At 40.9% G+C, this 21,649-nt stretch overlaps 1 long non-coding RNA gene across 1 annotated transcript; it reads right to left on the bottom strand.

Moving 5' to 3' along the window:
- Positions 1-856: 856 nt before the first annotated feature.
- On the bottom strand, positions 857-4,883 carry LOC139360986 (uncharacterized). Its single transcript, XR_011618571.1, has 3 exons — positions 3,649-4,883; positions 1,385-1,497; positions 857-963 (listed from the first exon to the last, which is right to left on the bottom strand). It is a non-coding gene; the product is annotated as an uncharacterized lncRNA (long non-coding RNA).
- Between the last annotated feature and the right edge of the window lie 16,766 nt (positions 4,884-21,649).

Raw genomic sequence — 21,649 nt, 5'->3', positions numbered from 1 at the left:
AGCTCCAAAGGGTCCAGAATGGAATGATCTTGACTGCAACGTAAAGGAATTCTGTAGTTAATAGTATTACAGAAGAGTTTAAAGCTGTAATAAACAAACAATCCCTTGACTGTTAAGACTCAATAGGACAAGAGACCATTGATGGCATCAAAACAAGTTATCCAATACACTGGGAAAACTAGTAATTACGTACGCATGTTACATAAACCACTCTGATGACTAAAGACATTCTTAGGAGAAAAGGGCAACGATGGGGTAAAAATGCCAGTTAGTTGTTCTGTTATCCAACTTCAATGTCCTCAGATTATTTTCTATTTTCAACTTCTTAACACTTCCTTAAATGAAAACGCCTTCTTTAAATATACTTTCTCTAGAATGTACTTTCAGAGAGTGGGGAAGAATGTTTCCATCACGTGAGTCTGTCTAGGTGTCTTCTACAGAAGATTTCTTTCTGGTAAGTCAGACTCAGTGTCTATCCACAGTGTGTATATGCTACACAATTATTTCTATAATTGGAAATAATTCCATTACTAGCATTTAATAGATACTGACTGCTTTCTCTCATTTTCCTGAGGATTTCTTCTAAGTTGTACCGCTCTTTGTAAGCTTTGAAAACCTGCTGACACTCCTATTGAAATACAAACATGGAAACTGGATTACCATATACTAATTTATGTAATGTGCATTCCTATATCGTTTCAACTACACTTGCATTTATATGGCAAAAGGAAGAGGATGGCTAAAGCATTTCAGTTCATGTGGCATTCTGCTATCTTCAAAAGTTTAATCCTACTAAAAAGACCTACTAATACTGTTAACTGAAAAACGGAGTTAGGATATTATTCACTAGGGACCCTTACCTTTCCATTCCTATCTTTGGCAGCATTCTTAGCATCTGCAGCGTTCTCACAAGGAATAAATGTGAAGCCTCTGCACTTGTCGGTTCGATTTTCTTCAAAAGAACTAAAATATATGAAAACATTTTACATTTATGTAACGGAATAACCATAGTACTAACCATCTGAAAGTTACATCAAACCAAAAAAAAAAAATGCACTTTATATCATTACTGTGATTTAATACTAAGTCACCCATATAGTGTGCCTATTTTACTTCATTTTGTTCGCTACCTGCACAAATAATGTACTTTTGCTTGTTTTCCTTTCACAGTAGGAGGTGACCCTTACCACAGACCCTTCACTTGCAGGCCATGATATTTTTTCAAATATCAAATTGAAACTTAAAACAGCAGTTTAAAAACAACAACAAAAAATCACTTTGGACGCATATATTCAAGCAAATATATTGAGTATATGTTTACTTGTACTTGTAAAAATATATGTATACAGAATACCCAAAAATAGATGTTGGTGTTAAGAGTTACCTTCTGATAAGGGACCATGTTTCCCAAATACTGCCTTAAGCATCCTTTCCTTGGCTTCTCTACTTAGACCACAAATGAACAGCTTGCCAGGCTGATTCACTTCCATCATTTTGCTGTAAATGGTAAAAAATTATCTATATTTAGATAACGATAAGGAAGCCCAAAAGATAAAATTTTATTACATACGGTGTTGAAAACTCAAGTGAAGTACCCTTACAGAGGCTGACATCTTTTTAGTATTTCTTACTTGAACTATGAAAAATGTGTAACATACAGAGCAAAAGAAGCACTGACTTCATGGACAAACGCTGCATTTTACTATGTACCTCACAAAAACTTGCTTGTGAAAATCAGATAAGAAAAGCCTTGTGATTTTCTAAAGTTGCAATACACAGGAAGCCTATTTAAACACTTTAATTTGAAAATTATGCATTTGGGAGGTACAATGTGATTTTGTTTGTTTTCTTGTCTTTCCCCCCGCCCCCCGCCCCCCGCCCCTCGCCCCCACCTCGAGAACCTTCAATTTCCTTTAGCCAAAGTGCACTGCTCACTGAAGCGTCCTCCACACAGCCTCAAGTGATGGTGCCAAGTCTCAGCTTCCCAAGTAACTGCGAGTAGAGGCGCTCGCAACCTTAGCTGTGTGTGTGTGTGTATGTGTATGTGCGTGTGTGTCCGTGTGTGTGTGTGTGTGTGTGTGCGTGAATACACACAGGTTTCCCCATGTTGCCGAAGCTGGTCTCAAACTCCTGGGCTCAGGTGAACTGCTGGCATGGGGCTATAAAATCGATGAGATTTCAAGGGTGAAACACCACGCCAAGCCTGATATTTTGATATATGACTAAATTAACCTAATTCAAGTACATGCTTTCTTGGGGATAATATTTTAAATATTTTACTAACTTTTAGTGATTTCAAATATACGAGAGATCAGAGATCCCCAAACACTAGCCTCCAGCGGGTACCTGTCTCTGCTCGGTTGGCAACCTGGATGGTGAACCACTCGCACTGCCTGAGCCGCGCCACCTGTGGGATCAGCGGAGGAACCCTACTGTGAACTGCGCTTGCGAAAGATCTAGGTGGCGCTCTCCTTGGGAAAATGTAATATCTGAGGAGGACCTGAGGTGGAACAGTTTCATCTGCAAACCGTCCTACTTATCCTCCCGCTGCCACGCCCTGTCCTCCTCACAGATCCGCTGCCCAATCCCCACCCCCGTCACACTGCTGTGACCCGCAGCCCCGCCACAACCCGTGAGCACTGGAACCCTGACGCCCTCCAGGCTCCCCAACGTGTCCAACTCACAGCCTTCTCCCTTTACACACTCCTAATCTGGGGAAAAATCATCTTCCACTAAACGAGTCCTTGGTGCCAAAATGGTAACAGATTAAACGAGTTCATTATGTTACTCAGGTTGGTCTCCATCTCCTGACCACAAGCCATCCTCCCACCTTCACCTTCCCAAATGCCAGGATTACAAGAGTAAGTCAGTGTCCCAGGTAAATAAAATAACTTAAGCACATTTATTTTGCTTCTGTTTTAGGCTATTGCCATTTATCTTGATTGCACTCACTTATTCGGATTAAATTATTTACTATGCCAGAGATACAGGAAACAAGTTTCAAATCCTGTCATGTAAGGAGGGAGACAATTCAAGGCTTTACAGAGGGAAATTTAAACTGTGATTATTCATGGTCCCAGACTTCTACGTACACTAAAGTAACGCATTTTATGTAAAATATCCATAATTTCTGTCAAGCAAACTAGAAATCTGACATGTGCTAACTGAAAGGACAAGTTTTTAATCACCGTGGTTAAGTAGATTGCCTGTCTATTTAAATTATGGCCACATGCACAAAGGAAAACTGCTTTAATAAAAAAGTGCACATGAGGCACCCTAGCTCGCTGTCCCACAACTTGCCCACCTGTCAGACATGGCTGACAGTAGAAGCAAGAATCCTCATGAAACAGACAATGAGTTTACAAAAATGAGTTTCTAAATAACACTAGCGATTTCCTTCCTTACTGTCTCTTCCCGTAATTCAGTACAGACACATTAAAAACCCAGCCTGTTTTATAGACAACATCCAAAAACCTCGCTGTCTTTGTATTTTTGCTGAGAGACCAACCTGACCACAGAAATAGAAAACAAAGTTGCTTTAGAGTAGGACAAACAGCCTCTGGGTCACGGGGCCCTCACGGCGCATGCATCTGGTTTTGGAACCACAGATGGCCAACTGCGGGGTGAGATGTCACATCCGTACTATACCTAAAGGATGCCGAAAGTGCTGGAAAAACCCAGCCTCTCTCTGAGGCTGATCAGTGCGAGGGCGGTGGGCATCTTCTGAGGCTTCCCGCACCCTGGTGGCCTGCAGTTCCACCCTCCTGGGGAAAACCTCCTGCGAGAAGCCATCAGAGCTTGTGCCAGGTGGCGCCGGCATTGTGCACTTTGGAATTGGGTGCTTGGATGTCCCATGCCCTAACCGGCATCCTGACAGTTGCAAGCCGTTGATCCACAGTGAACGCATGAAACATCTCTCTTCCTTTGGCAGGCCAGAAAGATGGTACTGCATATTGCCGATCTAGTGGAGAGAGAGAGGGATCAGCGCTGGTTGCTTGGGCATCTTGGGGCACTGGGCCTGGGCAGGAGTGTGGGAGGAAAGTCGCCTTGTACAGTGGAATTCCCCTGCTCTTGAGGCCAGGAATCCTGCAGGGACTCTGGCAGGTCTAGGCAAATAGAGTCTCCCAGTACCATAGTTCCTCCCTGAGCATGATACCATGCTGAACTCCCAGGAGCATTCTGAAGGACCTCTCACCCAGTGCCCGGTGAACACCGGAGGCCAGCAGCTAGGGATGCCCATGGATGGCATGTGTGGATGCTGTTGTGCACTGCCTTGCCAAGCCCGAGGCTCCTGTAAGCACAGAGGCACCCACGATGCTTGCTGGCAGGGCTCTGCAAGACCAGGACTTTGGCCTATGGCTCCTAGACTTCTGTACGCAGCAGACCGTGCTGTGGCCCAGGGTCCCACAGTCAGTGCAGCGGGCTGTGGGCCTGGCAGGGCTTCCCAGGAACCCTGGGTCAACGTATGTGTGGCAAAGGATTGTCAGCAGGGGACGCCCACCGACCTCCAGGGGAGCAGCCCCCAGAGGCCAGGGGTTGCGGTGGTGTGGGGTGGGAGGAGTAGGCCATGGTATGTGGGAGCTCTGGAGGAGGGTGCCCCTGTTCAGCCTAGAGGCAGGGGAGGGCATCTGGGGTGCAGAGCAAAGAGGCAGCCTTGGGGGGTGATGCAGTGCTGGTGGTGGACAACATAATGGCGATGGTCAAGGTCGTGGCCAGGGAGGAGGTCGATGAGAAGTGGCAGAAGCACCAGAGGGCACAGCCTGGCCTTGGCCCCAGCCAGCAACGGACTCTCTCGACATCCAACTCTTGGAGCTTGGCTATCTGAACACCCCAGGCCCCAGGGCATCCCCAGTTTCTAGACCAGATCCTAAACTTTGCAGCTGCCCATTCGGGATGGCTGGCAGCTGGGGCTGGGTGTTATGCTTCTCAAGGCAAGATGGGGTGGGGCCAGGCCAGAGCTGCAGGGGGTCAGACAGAAGACAGGGGATGGAGGACAAAGGAGAAACCAAGTCCAGGCTCTTGTAGATAGGAGGGCAGCTTGTTTGCGGGTGCTGTGAGAGCACGTGGTAGGGAAGGGGTAGCCCAGATCATCACTAACAATGGAGAATAACGGCACCAAGGACCCTTCACACACAGCAGACTGTTGAAGGGCACTTTTCTCTTGGAAAGTCCCTGGAGGAAGGGGAGTCTGCATGGCCATGCCAGCCATGAAACTATCCCCACTCCCCATGCCTGTTTCCAGCAGGCTCATGCCAGAAACCCAATGTGCATATCCAGAAGTCAGCCCGGATCACACAACATGAAGTCCTGTTTAGCTACATGATGGAACTGCATGTCAGGCTGTGGAGACTCGGTCTGGAGAAGAGGTCGGGTTTCTGAGTCAGGCTGATGTCCCCCTGGTACCTCCGGGTGTCTCAGCAGGAGAGCTGAGAAGAAGAAAAGCTTGCTTCACCCCAGCTAGCAAGCCACCTCACCCATCTAGATGAAATGGTCGCTTTGAGTCTCTCCTCTTTCTCCTTCTTAGCCAGGCAGGTGGAGGAACTCGGCCATCCTGGGTCCTGGCAGCAGAATGAAGTTTTCCTTTTGTCACAACACTTACTTCTGCAAGGAAGTGATCACTAAGGAGCATTGCATTGGCGTCCTCCTAAAGGAATGCCTCCTGGCATGGTAGAGGAGGTGGTATGTGGAAGGGTATGCTTAGCATAAGACTTTGGGAGTCCTCTCCCTCCAGGATACAGGGTTTATCAATACTACCTAAATGATCTACAGATTTTATGCAACGCTTGTGTAAATATCAGTGATCCATTCCTCATGCAAAAACACTCTGAAAATCCTAAATTTGCTATGAAATCGATGAAGATCCTGAAGAGCCAGAGCAACCCGGTAAACAGCATAGGGCTGGAGGCAGCACACTGCCTAACTTTACAATATACTGCAAAGTTTTACCTAAAATAGCACAGAAGAAAGGAAAAGAAGGTAGATGAGCTATAGAAAAACAATAGGAGCACAGAACTATATCACTGCTTTTGCCTCTCATGAACTTTTCCCAAAGAAGCAAGAACGCACAATGCAAAATCAAGTCTTTTCTATAAACTAGGCGAAGAAAAACCTGAATGTCTACGTAAAGGATTTTAAAATTAGATTATTTTGGCCAGGCGTGGTGTCTCATGCCTGTAATTCCAGCACTTTGGTAGGCCGAGGCAGGCTAGTCTCAAACATGAGGTCAGGAGTTTGAGACCAGGCTGTCCAAGATGGCAAAACCCTGTCTCTACTAAAAATACCCTAAAGTAGCCAGGAGTGTTGGTGGGCACCTGTAATCCCAGCTACTTGGGAGGCTGAGGCAGAAGAATTTCTTCAACAATGGAAGCAGAGATTGCAGTGCACCAAGATCACACCACTGAACTCCAACTAGGGCAACAAGAGCAAAATTCTACCACAAAAATAAAAAATAAAAGAGTAGACAATTTCTCACCAGTCCTTAATGTCATACATGCAACGATAGAAACACCAGAGGAAATCAGAAGGAAGAAGCTCCATGACAATGGTGTTGGTAATGATGATCTCAAAGTGACTGCAAAAGAACAGTAAAGAACTTCAAAAACAGAGAATGGGGTTATATCAAACTAAGGTGCTTCAGAAGAACACAGGAAACTAAACAGAGGGAGGAGACATCCTACAGGATGGGAGAAATTATTGGATCACCATACATCTTACAATGAGTGAATACTTACAGTACATAGGGACTCAAATGACTAAAGAGCATGAAACTGGATGGGCTAAAGACATGAATATTCATTTGTTTACGTAAAACACACAGTTGCCCAGCAGGCATACTACAAAGTGCTCATCATCCCTAATACGTAAGGCAAAAGCAAATCAAATCCACGACAAAATGTCATCTCATTTCAGTCAGAATAGCTATTATCCAAAAGACAAAAGAAACATATTTCTGGTGAGGTTGCAGAGTAAAGGATATACGTGCATTCTTTTGGGTGAGAATGTAAATTAGTGCAGGCCTTACACAGGGCTTTATGTCCATTTAAGTATGGAGACTCCTAAGAAATCTACAAGCAGAACCACCCATCATATGATCCAGCAATCCAAGTAGCAGAGCAACATCATGTGTTTGGTTCCCTTCTTTCTAGCATATTTCCGGAGTGGACATTATTTAAAGACTCCCTATGTTTGAGACCAATTTTCCTTAATGGGATGTTTCCCATTTGCCTGGAACCTTCTCTGTCTCTGTCACTATGTCTATGTCTATGTCAAGGTCTACATCTATATCTATGTCTATCTATGCCTATCTCTATCTCTCTGTCCCTCTTTGTCTCTGTCTGCATCTCTATTTCTGTCTCTATCTCTATCTTTATATCTCTTTAACTCTATCCTTATCTCATTTGAAGCTGTTTGACATCTCTTTGCTCTTTATTTGGATTATTGCTTCTGCACATGATTCTCTCAGTCAACTGAAACCCATCTTCTTGAACGCTGGTCGATTCAGGCTTTGCTAAATAGGCATCCTTGTTGTTGCAATGCTGTTGTAGGGTAATCTGGAACTTCAATGATCTTTGAGAAACTTAACATCTCCCTACACTGGTGCATCTTTCATGTATTCCTTCCTATTATTCGTGATCCTTGCTTGTCCTTTTACTATCATCTATCTTCCATTGAGCTCCCTTGAATTCTTTAACATATTCCACTTCAAGTCTCTCATCTTCCATCCTTCTGTCTACCACTAAACAAGTCTTTTTCTTTCTATTTCAGCCACTCAACCCACTATCGTCATGAGAAATTTAGAGTCTCAAAATCAGAGGCTCTTGAGAGATTCAAGGATCTTGCCCACCTTCCAAAAAATTATCTGATGGAAGTGGAAAAGAAAAATGGCTCATTAGAAGAGATTGAGAATTTTAACTACCCAGGTTTTGAAGACATCCAGACTGTCATTGAATGTATCCTATGGGTAAAATGTAGTCCTCTGACTCCCTAGATTAAATGTTAGGGCTAAATAATCTCAGCAAATTCTTCTTTACCAATACAGAGAAAAGGTATTAGACCTCCTGTTGAGTAGATAAACTTGTCTCATTTTTTGGAAGCACAATTTAGATAAAATATATAATGGATAAAAACCAGTGAGGTTTACATTACTGTATTGCTTTATTCATGACTAAATTTTAGGAGAATTATCAAATTTGTTTGCCATTATCTGTATCTTTTGCATATGCATTTTGTGTGTGTTATATTTCTACCATATATGTTATTAACATGTTAATTTTGAATATCACTTAAAAAGGTGGTATTCTAATTGGTTTAGAGACAAATGAACACTATTGTGAATTATATACTCCTAAAATCCCAGAAACAGATGACCAAGTTCACATGTCTCATGCAAATATTTAGCAAATGAGATTAGTTTAAAATTATTTATTTAAAATTAAAAATTAAATTATTAAATTATTTTAAATTATCACGAGTTGTTATGGTGTAAGTGTATGAATATATTTGTTGCCCAGGTATAGTGGCTCACGTCTATAGTCCCTGCACTTTGGGAGGCCAAGGCAGGTTGATCATCTGAATTCAGAAGTTTGAGACCAGACCAGTCTGGCCACAATGGCAAAACCCAAACTCTACTAGAAATACAAATTCAGCCACGAATGGTGGTGCACACCTGTAACCCCAGCTACACAGGAGGCTGAGAAAAGATATTGCTTGATCCCAGAAGGCACAGGTTGCAGTGAGCTGAGATCTCACCACTGCACTCCAGGCTGGGCGAAAGAGGGAGACTCTCAGTGAAAAGAAAAAAAAAAAAAAAAAACATGAAAAAAGAGAATACATTTGCATTCTTCTTGGATTTGCTAATTCACTAATTGAGCTGTGTTACATTTACTCAACATTTAATATTTTATAAACATTTTTATGAAAACAGAGGCATTTCTGCTATTCAGTAAAAAAGTGTCCTTTTTTTAACAGAACGTTATTGTAAACTGGTTTTATTACCAAACCTTTTCTAAAATATCAAATACATTTGAGAATGATTTCCATAGAATCAGATATAACCAGGTAGCATTAAAATCTAAAGTTGACAGTGGGAACTTACAAAGGCCTGTTGGTAAAAACAGCCTCATAATTGTTTATGGAGTTCTTAGACTAAACGATGGGAAAGAATGGGCAAGTTCTGGAACCTCACAATATTTGGTGACTTTGAGAGGAGAGGAATTCAACCCAATATACAGGTTCTCACAGAAAAGACTGGTGGCAATTTCCTGGCTTGGCATCTAGTCTCAAAGTTTTACAAAATATAATCTGAGACTAATTATAGAAAGTTTTCACAAAGGAAACTGGAAAGGCCTCTGTGGCCAGGCATGGTGGCTCATACCTGTAATCCCAGCACTCTCACAGGCCAAGGTGGGAGGAATATTTGAGCCCAGGAGATCACAAATATCCAAAAACAAACAAATGAAAATACAAAATTAGTCTGGCATGTTGGTCTCAGTTACTCTGGACGCTGAAGTGGGAGGGTCACTTGAGTCCAGGACGTTGAGGCTGCAGTGAGCCAGATGCTGTGTCTAATTTTAAAAAGTAAATAATGAATAAATGAAGAAATAAATAAATAAATAAATAAATAAAGGTCTTTGTGGTCAATGACCACTGTTACTGCATTTAGGTAAATAATGACAAAACTAGTAAGACCAGACTTATTTTGTAAACAAGAGTCAAGAGAAGTAACTACAGAATTGTGTTTCAATGGAAAACTATAGAGCACCCACATGAGATATCTTACAAGTTTTTATTAGTCTACATTTTCAATTCTCATTTTATTCAATATAAAACTACAACTCTCCAAACTAAAATTTCAACATTGTGTCCCCCTATAGTGATTTAGCACCACTGAAAACTAAAACTGCCCAGTTGTCCCCAAACCTTGTAATCTGAAGCTGGATGACTCAGTACCAACATTTTAAACAGTCATCTTAATGCCTTTAACAATTGATGGCAACACCAGAGTCACTAAAAACTGCAAACCAGGAAATTCATTCAATCATCACTGCCATCCTCACTCCACCATCTAAAATACACTTTAAGTTCAGCATATAGAAATGTCAATTGGCTGGCTTCTGGATGGGGAACAGGGCCTTTGATTAGAACTGATCAGGTCAGGAAGACAGCACCCTCATAAATCTCATAAATGTTATTAGTACCCTCCTATAAGAAATCCAAGAGTTCCCAACCTTTTCTACCATGTGTGGACTCAATAAGATGTCAGTTTAAAATCCACAAAGTGGGCCCTTGCCAGAACACTATCCTTATTGATTCCTTCATCTTTGGCTTCTCAGGGTCTGGTATTACAAGAAATGTTGGTTATAAACCACCAAGTCTAGCTATTTTCTCATAGCAATCCTGGTGGCCGAAGACGATAAAATGTATTCTATTATTCATTAGAAAGCATGACTTTCCTATGAAAATTAAGGAATAAGGCTTTATAGAAAGGCTTGTTATAGAAGGGCTTTTCACGATTTACTCTAACTTGAAGTCCCTATTCGAAGATTGATGAATTGTCCTTTACAGGTTATACTTCTGTCTCCCATTCCTTTAAATCATTATGACAGAATGTCTCATGAAGATAATTTGTGTGCAAAATTCCCATGGTTGGAGTATCACAGACACTTTGTCTTTTTTGTTTTGCTTTCTTTTCTTTTGGCAGGGTCTCAGTTTGTCACCCAGGTGAAAATGCAGTGTGCAGTGGAGCAAAGACGCTCACTGCAACCTGGTCCTCATGGCCACAAGCAATCCTTCTGCCTCAGTCCACCAAGCAGTGGGACTAAATTAATGCACTACCACCTGCATCAAATTTTTGTCTGTTTTATAGCGACAAGATTTCTCCATGTTGCCCAGGCATGAGTCAAACTCCTGAGCTAAAGCGATATGCCTTCCTCAGCCTCCCAAAATGCTGGGATTAAAGACCTGAACCATCACAACTTGACCGACACTAATTCTTATGCTGCCACTGTGAAGATAGACAAGACTAGGGAGTTTTATCTTTACATTTAATCCTCACAGTCCTACATTATATGTGAAGGAAAACATAACTTCATAATGTAAATAACTCACTTGAAAATCAAAGTTGGTATCTTCTCCTTTAAAATTGTTTGCAGACTTTCCCTATAAAAATTGATGATCTTGCCAAAATTTTCTCATGAAAATGCTTCCTCTTTGCAGATTATGTTGTTAATTACAAGAATTATCACTGTAAAACTTCTGAAAGTGCATATATTCTATTTCTGTAAGTTGTAGGTTCAGCAAAGTTATTTGGTTTTCTTATTTGGGTCCTATTTCTTACACTTTTATCATTAGATCATTTCTTAAACCTTTAAGCCATCCCCTATCTGAATCTTCATTCTGTTGTTTTATACACTTAACTTCCCCAAAAACATAAGGTTTAAAATATTCCTATTCATATCTTCAATGATATCTGATAGGCCGAGCATGGTGGCTCATGCTTGTAATCCTAACACTTTGGGAGGCAGAAGAGGAGGGATCAAGATTTTAAGAAAAGCCTGCCCAACATGAAATGCTGTCTGCACTAAAAATACAACACTTTACCCAGCTGTGGTGTCACACTCCTGTATTTCCAGTTACTTGGAATGCTGAGAAAGCAGAATAGCTTGAGCCCAGAAGGTGGAGGTTGTAGTGAGCCAAGCTCGAGTAACTCCACCACAGCTTAGGTGATAAAGCTAGACACTATCTCCAAAAAAAAAAAAAAAAAAATTCTGATAAATTTTCAACACTCCCAGATTATTCCTATTGGTAAGAATATCTTACTAATGTGTTGGTTACAACAACCAATGTCAAATATTTCAAGATAATATTAATGTGAGTATCTTCCAAATCTAAACACTAATTTTCCACTATTTAAACTAGGAACATTTATTTTCATTAAGCCATGTACTTAAGAAACTTACCTGGTTCCATTTTGATTTTGGTGCAAAATATGTTTTTAACTATTGTTCCACTCCAGTCACAGAATTCTTCAAGAAGAATGTTCTGGATGTTTTAAACTCTAGTTATCAACCATATCTAATTATTTCCTTTGACATTTACTATTCCTCTGAAGGATAAATGTTTTAAGCTGAGGCAGACAGTTTTGTAGTCTTTCTGAAGACTTTTGAAACTTGACTTTGTGATCCGTCAACCTCTGCACCACAAAGCACAGGGATTACAGGCATAAGCCACCTTGACTGGTCGAAGCTGTTAAGTTTTTAAAAAGAAACACAGCCTAATTAGGAAACTTGTGCAGTTTCCAAGGGAGACTTCACATATGCTTACTTTTGTATCTATTTATGTGCAAAGCAACAAAGTCAATTTTCTACAAACAACACAATTTACTCTCCTAATGCATTTGCTTTTGAGCCTGTGTAACAATAAAATCTGGCATTTTGCATTACATGTATAATTTCATTCTAAAACTTTTAATACAGACATTACACGTAAGCTGACATTTTTCAAATAGCATTAAAAATTATGAAATTACTGGCCATGTGCAGTGACTCATGCTTGTAATCACCGCACTTTGAGAGGCCGAGATGGGTGAATCATGAGGTCAGGAGATCAAGACCAACCTGGCTAACACATGTGAAACCCCATCTCTACTAGAAATATAAAAATTAGCAGGGTGTGGTGACACGCACCTGTAATTCCAGCTACTTGGGAGGCTGAGGCAGGAGAATCACTTGAACCTGGGAGGCAGAGTGTGTAGTGAGCCAAGATTGTGCCACTGCAATCCAGCCTGGGCGACAGAGTGAGACTTCATCATAAAAAAAATTTTACATATATATATGTGTGTATATATACACACACATACATATACATACATACATTATATATATAATTACTTTAAAAAAATCTCTTTCATCCTAATATCTCAAAAACTTCATGGAGGAGGTTAGTATCTACCTCTCCACGCAAAGCAAACCTGTTTCTTATGGTGATACTCAGGAAACTATGCAAAAACATTTTAATTTTCAATATACAAACAAAACTTCGTATGTGAGAAAGACTATTTCAAATATCTGCTTCAGTCTCCTTTTTCAGATTGACTTCCCCCAACACCTTTTCTAGAAGCCCTGTAACTTGAGCTACCATATTCTTCATGAGAATCACAGTGTACCCTATCCACTGAAGATGGATACATTCATTCTTTTCTGTCACTGTGCTCATGAACACTGGAATAGAAATCACCACAGCTCCTTGAATAGTTCTCCCAGCTTCTGTCATCTCTATCTTGTGTATTGTTATAATCATGGCAACTCCTTCCCCCGAAAGTCATTTGAGGACCTGGTGCATGTGCTGCACCATGAGAGGTCCCTTCAGGGTTGATAAAATAATAGAACTTATGTTGAACTATATTTGAACATTTTTAATGGTATCACTAAACCATGAATCAGTTAAAGTACTACTTGGACATATCTGCTTTCCTCTGCCTCTGTTGTGGATATTAACTGTGACTGCAATAGTCAAAATGTTTTATTTCAAAGAAGTGTAAGAGTAGTATTTTGAAGCTTAAGAAAGTTTATTCTAAAATAATGGTTGAGTCATATTTTCTGAAAATGAACTGAAGTTCTAACCTTCGTGTAAATCTCTATGCTTTATACTGTTAACAATTCTCAATATTTTCATATTATTTTTTCTTTGTAATTTTCCTTAACATTTCATTAAAACAATGATCTGGTCTATTAAATATAATTCTATAATTTACAAATAACACCTGGACTTTTACTATAACTCTGATATGCATCTCTCTAAGAACTTCCACTTGGACGTTCAGAATGATCTCTACCATGGCCAACATGATCAGTATATTAAAACAAACAAACAAACAAACAAACAAACAAACAAAAAAACAAAAACGAGGCTGGGTGCAGTGGTTCATGCAGGTAATCCCAGCACTCAGGGAGGCTGAGGCGAGTGGATCATGGAGTCAGGGATTCAATCCCAACCTGGCCAAGATGGTGAAGCCCTGTCTCTACTAAAAATACAAAAAAATTAACTGGGTGTGGTGGTAGACACCTGTAATCCCAGCTATTCATGAGGTTGAGGCAGAGAATTGATTGAACCCAATAGGCAGAGGTTACAATGAGCCAAGATCACACGACTGCACTCCAGCCTGGTGATAGAATGAGTGAGAATTATTTTCAAAACAAAACAAAAAAAACCCCAGAAAACTTCTTTAATTTCAGAATTAACAATTTAAAATTTAAGAGATCTACTGGGGTTGCTGGCACCCAAGATGGCCAAATAGGAGCAGCTCCAGCCTCCAGCTCCCGGCATGAGCGACAGAGAAGACAGGCGATTTCTGCATTTTTCAACGGAGGTACCAGGTTCATCTCACTGGGGCATGTCAGACAGTTGGTGCTGGTCTGTGGATGCAGCCCTTATCAGCAAGAGCTGAAGGAGGGTGAGGCATCGCCTCATCCGGGAAGTGCAAGGGGAAAGGGAATTCCTTTTCCTAGCCAAAGGAAATTGATACACACAACACCTGGACATTCGGGTAACTCCTACCCTAATACTGTCTTTTACCAAGGCTCTTAGCAAATGCACACCAGGAGATCATATCCTACACCAGGCCCAGAGGGTCCCACGCCCATGGAACCTTCCTCATTGCTAGTACAGCAGTCTGAGATCTAACTGCAAGGCAGCAGCGAGGCTGGGGGAGGGATGTCTGAAGCTTAAGCAGGTAAAGAAAGCCACAGGGAAGCTCCAATTGGGTGAAGCCCACCACAGTTCATGGAGGCTGGCCTGCCTCTGTAGACTCCTCCTCTTGAGACAGGTCATAGCTAAACAAAAGGTGGCAGAAACCTCGGCAGAGGTAAATGCCCCATCTGAAAGCTTCGAAGAGAGCAGTGGATCTCCCAGGACGGAGGTTGAGACCTGAGAATGGACAGACTGCCTGCTCAAGTGGGTACATGACCCTTGAGTAGCCTAACTGGGAGACATACCCCACTAGGTGCAGACCAACACCTCACACCACACATGGAGGGGTACAAGCCTGAGACAGAGCTTCCAGAGCAAGAATCAGACAGCAACACTCACTGTTCAGCAATATTCTATCTTCTGCAGCCTACGCTGCTGACACCCAGGAAAACAGGGTCTGGATTAGACCTCAAGCAAACACCAACAGACCTATAGCTGAGGGTCCTGACTGTTAGAAGGAAAACTAACAAACAGAAAGGACACCCACAACAAAATCCCATCAGTACATTACCATCATCAAAGGCCAAAGGCAGATAAAATCACAAAGATGGGGAAAAAGCAGTGCAGGAAACCTGGAAATTCAAAAAATTAGAGTGCATCTCCCCCTCCAAAGGAACAGAGCTCATCACCAGCAACAGAAAAAAGCTGGATGGAGAACTGTCAAGTCGAGAGAAGAAGGCTTCAGTTGATCAAATTTCTCAGAGCTAAAGGAGGAACTATGTAACCTGCGCAAAGAAACTAAAAACCTTGAAAAAAGAATGGATGAATGGATAACTAGAATAATCAATGCAGAGAAGACCTTAAAAGAACTGATAGACATGAAAACCATAACATGAGAACTACGTGACAGTTGCACAAGCTTCAGTAACTGACTCGATCAACTGGAAGAAAGAGTATCAGCGATTGAAGATCAAATGAATGAAATGAAGCAAGAAGAGAAGTGTAGAAAAAAGAGTAATAAGAAATGAACAAAGCCTCCAAGAAATATGGGATTATGTGAAAAGACCAAATCTACATCTGATTGGTGTGCCTGAAAGTGACGGGGAAAATGGAACCAAGTTGGAAAACACTCTGCAGGATATCATCCAGGAGAACTTCCCCAACCTAGTAAGGCAGGCCAACATTCAAATTCAGGAAATACAGAGGACACCACAAAGATACTCCTCAAGAAGAGCAACTACAAGACACATAATTGTCAGATTCACCAAAGTTGAAATGAAGGAAAAAATGTTAAGGGCAGCCAGAGAGAAAGGTAGGGTTACACACAAAAGGAAGCCCATCAGACTAACAGCAGATCTCTCGGCAGAAACTCTCCAAGCCAGAAGAGAGTGGGGGCCAATATTCAACACTCTTACAGAAAAAAATTTTCAACCCAGAATTTCAAAACAAGCCAAACTAAGTTTCATAAGTGAAGGGGAAATAAAATCCTTTACAGACAAGCAAATGCTTAGATATTTTGTCACTACCAGGCCTGCCCTATAAGAGATCCTGAAGGAAGCACTAAACATGGAAAGGAAAAACAGGTACCAGCCATTGCAAAAACATGTCAAAATTTAAAGTCCATCGATAGTAGGAAGAAACTGCATCAGCTAGCAAGCAAAATAACCAGCTGATATCATAATGGCAGGATCAAGTTCACACATAACAATATTAACCTTAAATGTAAAGGGATTAAATGGTCCAATTAAAAGACCCAGAAAGGTAAATTGGATAAAGGGTCAAGACCCATCAGTTTGTTGTATTCAGGAGACCCATCTCACATGCAGAGACACACACAGGCTCAATATAAAGGGATGGAGGAAGATCTACCAAGCAAATGGAAAACAAACAAACAAAAAAAAGCAGGAATTGCAATCTTAGTCTCTGATAAAACAGACTTTAAACCATCAAAGGTCAAAAAAGACAAAGAAAACCATTACATAATGGTAAAGGGATCAATTCATCAGGAAGAGCTAACTACCCTATATATATATGCACCCAATACAGGAGCACCCAGATTCCTAAAGCAAGTCCTTAGAGACATAAAAAGAGACTTAGACTCCCACACAATAATAATGGGAGACTTTAACACCCCACTGTCAACATTAGACAGATCAATGAGACAGAAAGTTAAAAAGGATATCCAGGAATTGAACTCAATTCTGCACCAAGCAGACCTAATAGACATCTACAGAACTCTCCAACCCAAAGAATAGAAAATACGTTCTTCTCAGCACCACATAGCACTTATGCCAAAATTGACCACATAGTTGGAAGTAAAGCACTCCTCAGCAAATGTACAAGAACAGAAATTATAACAAACTGTCTCTCAGACCACAGTGCAATCAAGCTAGAACTCAGGACTAAGAAACTCAATCAAAACGGCTCAACTACATGGAAACTGAATAACCTGCTCCTGAATGACTATTGGGTAAATAACGAAATGAAGGCAGAAATAAAGATGTTATTTGAAACCAATGAGAGCAAGAATACAGCATACCAGAATCTTTGGGACACATTTAAAGCAGTGAGTAGAGGGAAATTTATAGCACTAAATGCCCAGAAGAGAAAGCTGGAAAGATCTAAAATTGACACTGTAACATCACGATTAAAAGAACTAGAGAAGAAAGAGCAAACACATTGAAAAGCTAGCAGAAGGCAAGAAATAACTAAGATCAGAGCAGAACTGAAGGAGATAGAGACAAAGAAAACCCTTCAAAAAGTCGATGAATCCAGGAGCTGAATTTTTGAAAAGATCAACAAAATAAAATTGATAGACTGCTAGCAAGACTAATAAAGAAGAAAAGAGAGAATAATCAAATAGAGCCAATAAAAAATGATAAAGGGGCTATTACCACCAAACCCACAGAAATACAAACTACCATCAGAGAATACTATAAACACCTCTATGCAAATAAACTGGAAAACCTAGAAGAAATGGATAATTTCCTGGACACTTACAGTCTCCCAAGACTAAACCAGGAAGAAGTTGAATCCCTGAATAGACCAATAGCAGGCTCTGAAGTTGAGGCAATAATTAATAGCCTACCAACCAAAAAAAGTCCCAAACTAGACAGATTCACAGCCGAATTCTACCAGAGGTATAAGGAAGAGTTGGTACCATTCTTTCTGAAACTATTCTAATCAATAGAAAAAGAGGGAATCCTCCCTAACTCATTTTACGAGGCCAACATCATCCTGATACCAAAGCCTGAGAGAGATGCAACAAAAAAAGAGAATTTCAGACCAATATGCCTGATGAACACTGATGCAAAAATCCTCAATAAAATACTGGCAAACTGGATCCAGCAGCACATCAAAAAGCTTATCCACCATGATCAAGTGGGCTTCATCCCTGGGATGCAAGGCTGGTTCAACATGCGCAAATCAATAAACGTAATCCAGCATATAAACAGAACCAAAGACAAAAACCACATGATTATCTCAATAGATGCAGAAAAGGCCTTTGACAAAATTCAACAGCCCTTCATGCTAAAAACGCTCAATAAATTCGGTATTGATGGAACGTATCTCAAAATCATAAGAGCTATTTATGACAAACCCACAGCCAATATCATACTGAATGGGCAAAAACTGGAAAAATTCCCTTTGAAAACTGGCACAAGACAGGGATGCCCTCTCTCACCACTCCTATTCAACATAGTGTTGGAAGTCCTGGCTAGGGCAATCAGGCAAGAGAAAGAAATCAAGGGTATTCAGTTAGGAAAAGAAGAAGTCAAATGGTCCCTGTTTGCAGATGACATGATTGTATATTTAGAAAACCCCACTGTCTCAGCCCAAAATCTCCTTAAGCTGATAAGAAACTTCAGCAATGTCTCAGGATACAAAATCCATGTGCAAAAATAACAAGCATTCTTTGCACCAATAACAGATAAACAGAGAGCCAAATCATGAGTGAACTCCCATTCACAATAGCTTCAAAGAGGATAAAATACCTAGGAATCCAACTTACAAGGGATGTAAAGGACCTCTTCAAGGAGAACTACAAACCACTGCTCAGTGAAATAAAAGAGGACACAAACAAATGGAAGAGCATACCATGCTCATGGATAGGAAGAATCAATATCGTGAAAATGGCCACTTCGACCAAGGTAATTTATACATTCAATGCCATCCCCATTAAGCTACCAACAGCTTTCTTCATAGAATTGGAAAAAACTGCTTTAAAGTTCATATGGAACCAAAAAAGACCTCACATTGCCGAGACAATCCTAAGCCAAAAGAACAAAGCTGGAGACATCACGCTACGTGACTTCAAACTATACTACAAGGCTACAGTAAGTAAAACAGCATGGTACTGGTACCAAAACAGAGATATAGACCAATGGAACAGAACAGAGCCCTCAGAAATAATATCACACATCTACAGCCATCTGATCTTTGACAAACTTGACAAAAACAAGAAATGGAGAAAGGATTCCCTATTTAATTAATGGTGTTGGGAAAATTGGCTAACCATGAGTAGAAAGCTGAAACTGGATCCCTTCCTTACTCCTTATATGAAAATTAATTCAAGATGGATTAGAGACTTAAATGTTAGACCTAAAACCATAAAAACCCTAGAAGAAAACCTAGATAATACCATTCAGGACATAGAGATGGGGAAAAGACTTTATGTCTAAAACACCAAAAGCAATGGCAACAAAAGCCAAAATTGACAAATGGGGTCAAATTAAACTAAGGAGCTTCTGCACAGCAAAAGAAACCACCCTCAGAGTGAGCAGGCAACCTACAGAATGTGAGAAAATTTTTGCAATCTGCTCATCTGACAAAGGGCTAATATCCAGAACCTATAAAGAACTCAATCAAATTTACAAGAAGAAAACAAACAACGGCATCAAAAAATGGGCAAAGGTTATGAACAGACACTTCTCAAAAGAAGACATTCATACAACCAACAGACACATGAAAAAATGCTCATCATCAGTCACCATCAGAGAAATGCAAATCAAAACCACAATGAGATACCATCTCACACCAGTTAGAATGGCAATCTTTAAAAAATCAGGAAACAACAGGTGCTGGAGAGGATGTGGAGAAATAGGAACACTTTTACACTGTTGGTGGGACTGTAAACTAGTTCAACCTTTGTGGAAAACAGTATGGCGATTCCTCAAGGATCTAGAATGAGAAATACCATTTGACCCAACCATCCCATTACTGGGGATATACCCAAAGGATTATAAGTCATGCTGCTATAAAGACATATGCACACGTATGTTTATTGTGGCACTATTCACAGTAGTAAAGGCTTGGAATCGACCCAAATGTCCATCAGTGATAGATTGGATTAAGAAAATGTGGCACATATACACCATGGAATACTACGCAGCCATAAAAACGGATGAGCTCGTGTACTTTGTAGGGACATGGATGTAGTTGGAAACCATCATTCTCAGCAAACCATCGCAAGAACAGAAAACCAATACTGCATGTTCTCACTCATAGGTGGGAATTGAACAATGAGATCACTTGGTCACAGGAAGGGGAACATCACACGCTGGGTCCTATTGTGGGGAGGGGGAAGGGATAGCATTAGGAGATATACCTAATGTAAATGATGACTTAATGGGTGCAGCACACCAACATGGCCCATGTATACATATGTAACAAACCTGCACGTTGTGCACATATACCCTAGAACTTAAAGTATAATAATAATAATAATAATAATAATAATAATAATAATAGAAGAGATCTATTGGACAAAATCAGAAAATGTTATAGTGCCATAGTACCCATATTCTCTACAGAAATGTTCATTTCGGAGAGAATGACCATAATCATGGCATGCATAGTCTTTACTTGGTGGAGCATAATCTCTGGCGTGTCAGGAACTTGGACGATGTCTGATTGCATAAGCTAAAGCAACAAATTTTAAGTGATCAGCTTCTAGTATCCAAATCATAACCTGTTTACAACATAAAAAAGTAAAGGTCTAGACCTCTAAACAGATATTTCTCCAAATACAATATGAAAATACCCAAAAAGCAAGTGGGACAGATACTCATAATTTGAGATTCAGTAAATGCGCTTAAAATCCAAAATGAGACACTGCACGTCTCACATACAGGAATACTAAAAAATTGTAAAAAGCTGGAAATATCATGTCTTTGAGGGGATAGAGGCAAATTGGAACTCTGATACAGTGCTTCTTGGAATGGAAAATGATGCAACTTCTATGCAAACATGTGAAGGGTCCTCAAGAAAACAAGCATAATTATCATATGATTGAGAAACTCCACTCATTTATACCCAGAATGGAGTAAGTGTACTCAAACTAATACTTGTGCCTAGAAGTACTGTGGTGGAAACAACTCTCAAAAATAATGGGTTAGCAGCTTGTGTAAGGAGTGAAGTGCTGTGATGTAAATGAACTTTCAGTACATCCGGTAGAAGGAAGGGAGACAGAAAAACTCATGTAGCGTTTGAGCTCATTAAAAGGAAATGTCCAGAAAACATAAGCTCACACACAGAGCACAGATTAGTGTATAGGAGGAAGCCCCAGACTGACAGGGGAGGCCCAACCCTGCTCTAGGGAGACTTAGACAGATGTGGGAGGCCCAGTCCTGCCCTAATGAGGCCCAGACTGATGAGAGGCACAGTCCTACTCTTAGGACGCCACAGGATGACAGAAGAGGCACAGCCCTGCCCTCAGGGAGCACTACACTGATGGAGGAGGCAGAGCCCTGAGGAGTCTCAAGGAGTCCTGGACTGATAGGGGAAGCAAAGTTCTCAAGGAGCCCCAGACTGATAGGGGAGGCAGTCTTGCCCACAGGGATTCTCTGATCACAGGAGACACAGTCCAGAGCCAGCTCTGTGGCAGACAGGGTTTCCCACTCTTGAAGCCCAGGGCATAAGCAGGCACCCTGAGGTGAATGCGGGCCCTGGGCAGAGGAGACAG

This window comes from Macaca nemestrina, chromosome Y (assembly GCF_043159975.1).
Source record: "Macaca nemestrina isolate mMacNem1 chromosome Y, mMacNem.hap1, whole genome shotgun sequence".
Taxonomy (NCBI): domain Eukaryota; kingdom Metazoa; phylum Chordata; class Mammalia; order Primates; family Cercopithecidae; genus Macaca; species Macaca nemestrina.
This window is presented reverse-complemented; position numbering and strand designations above follow the sequence as displayed.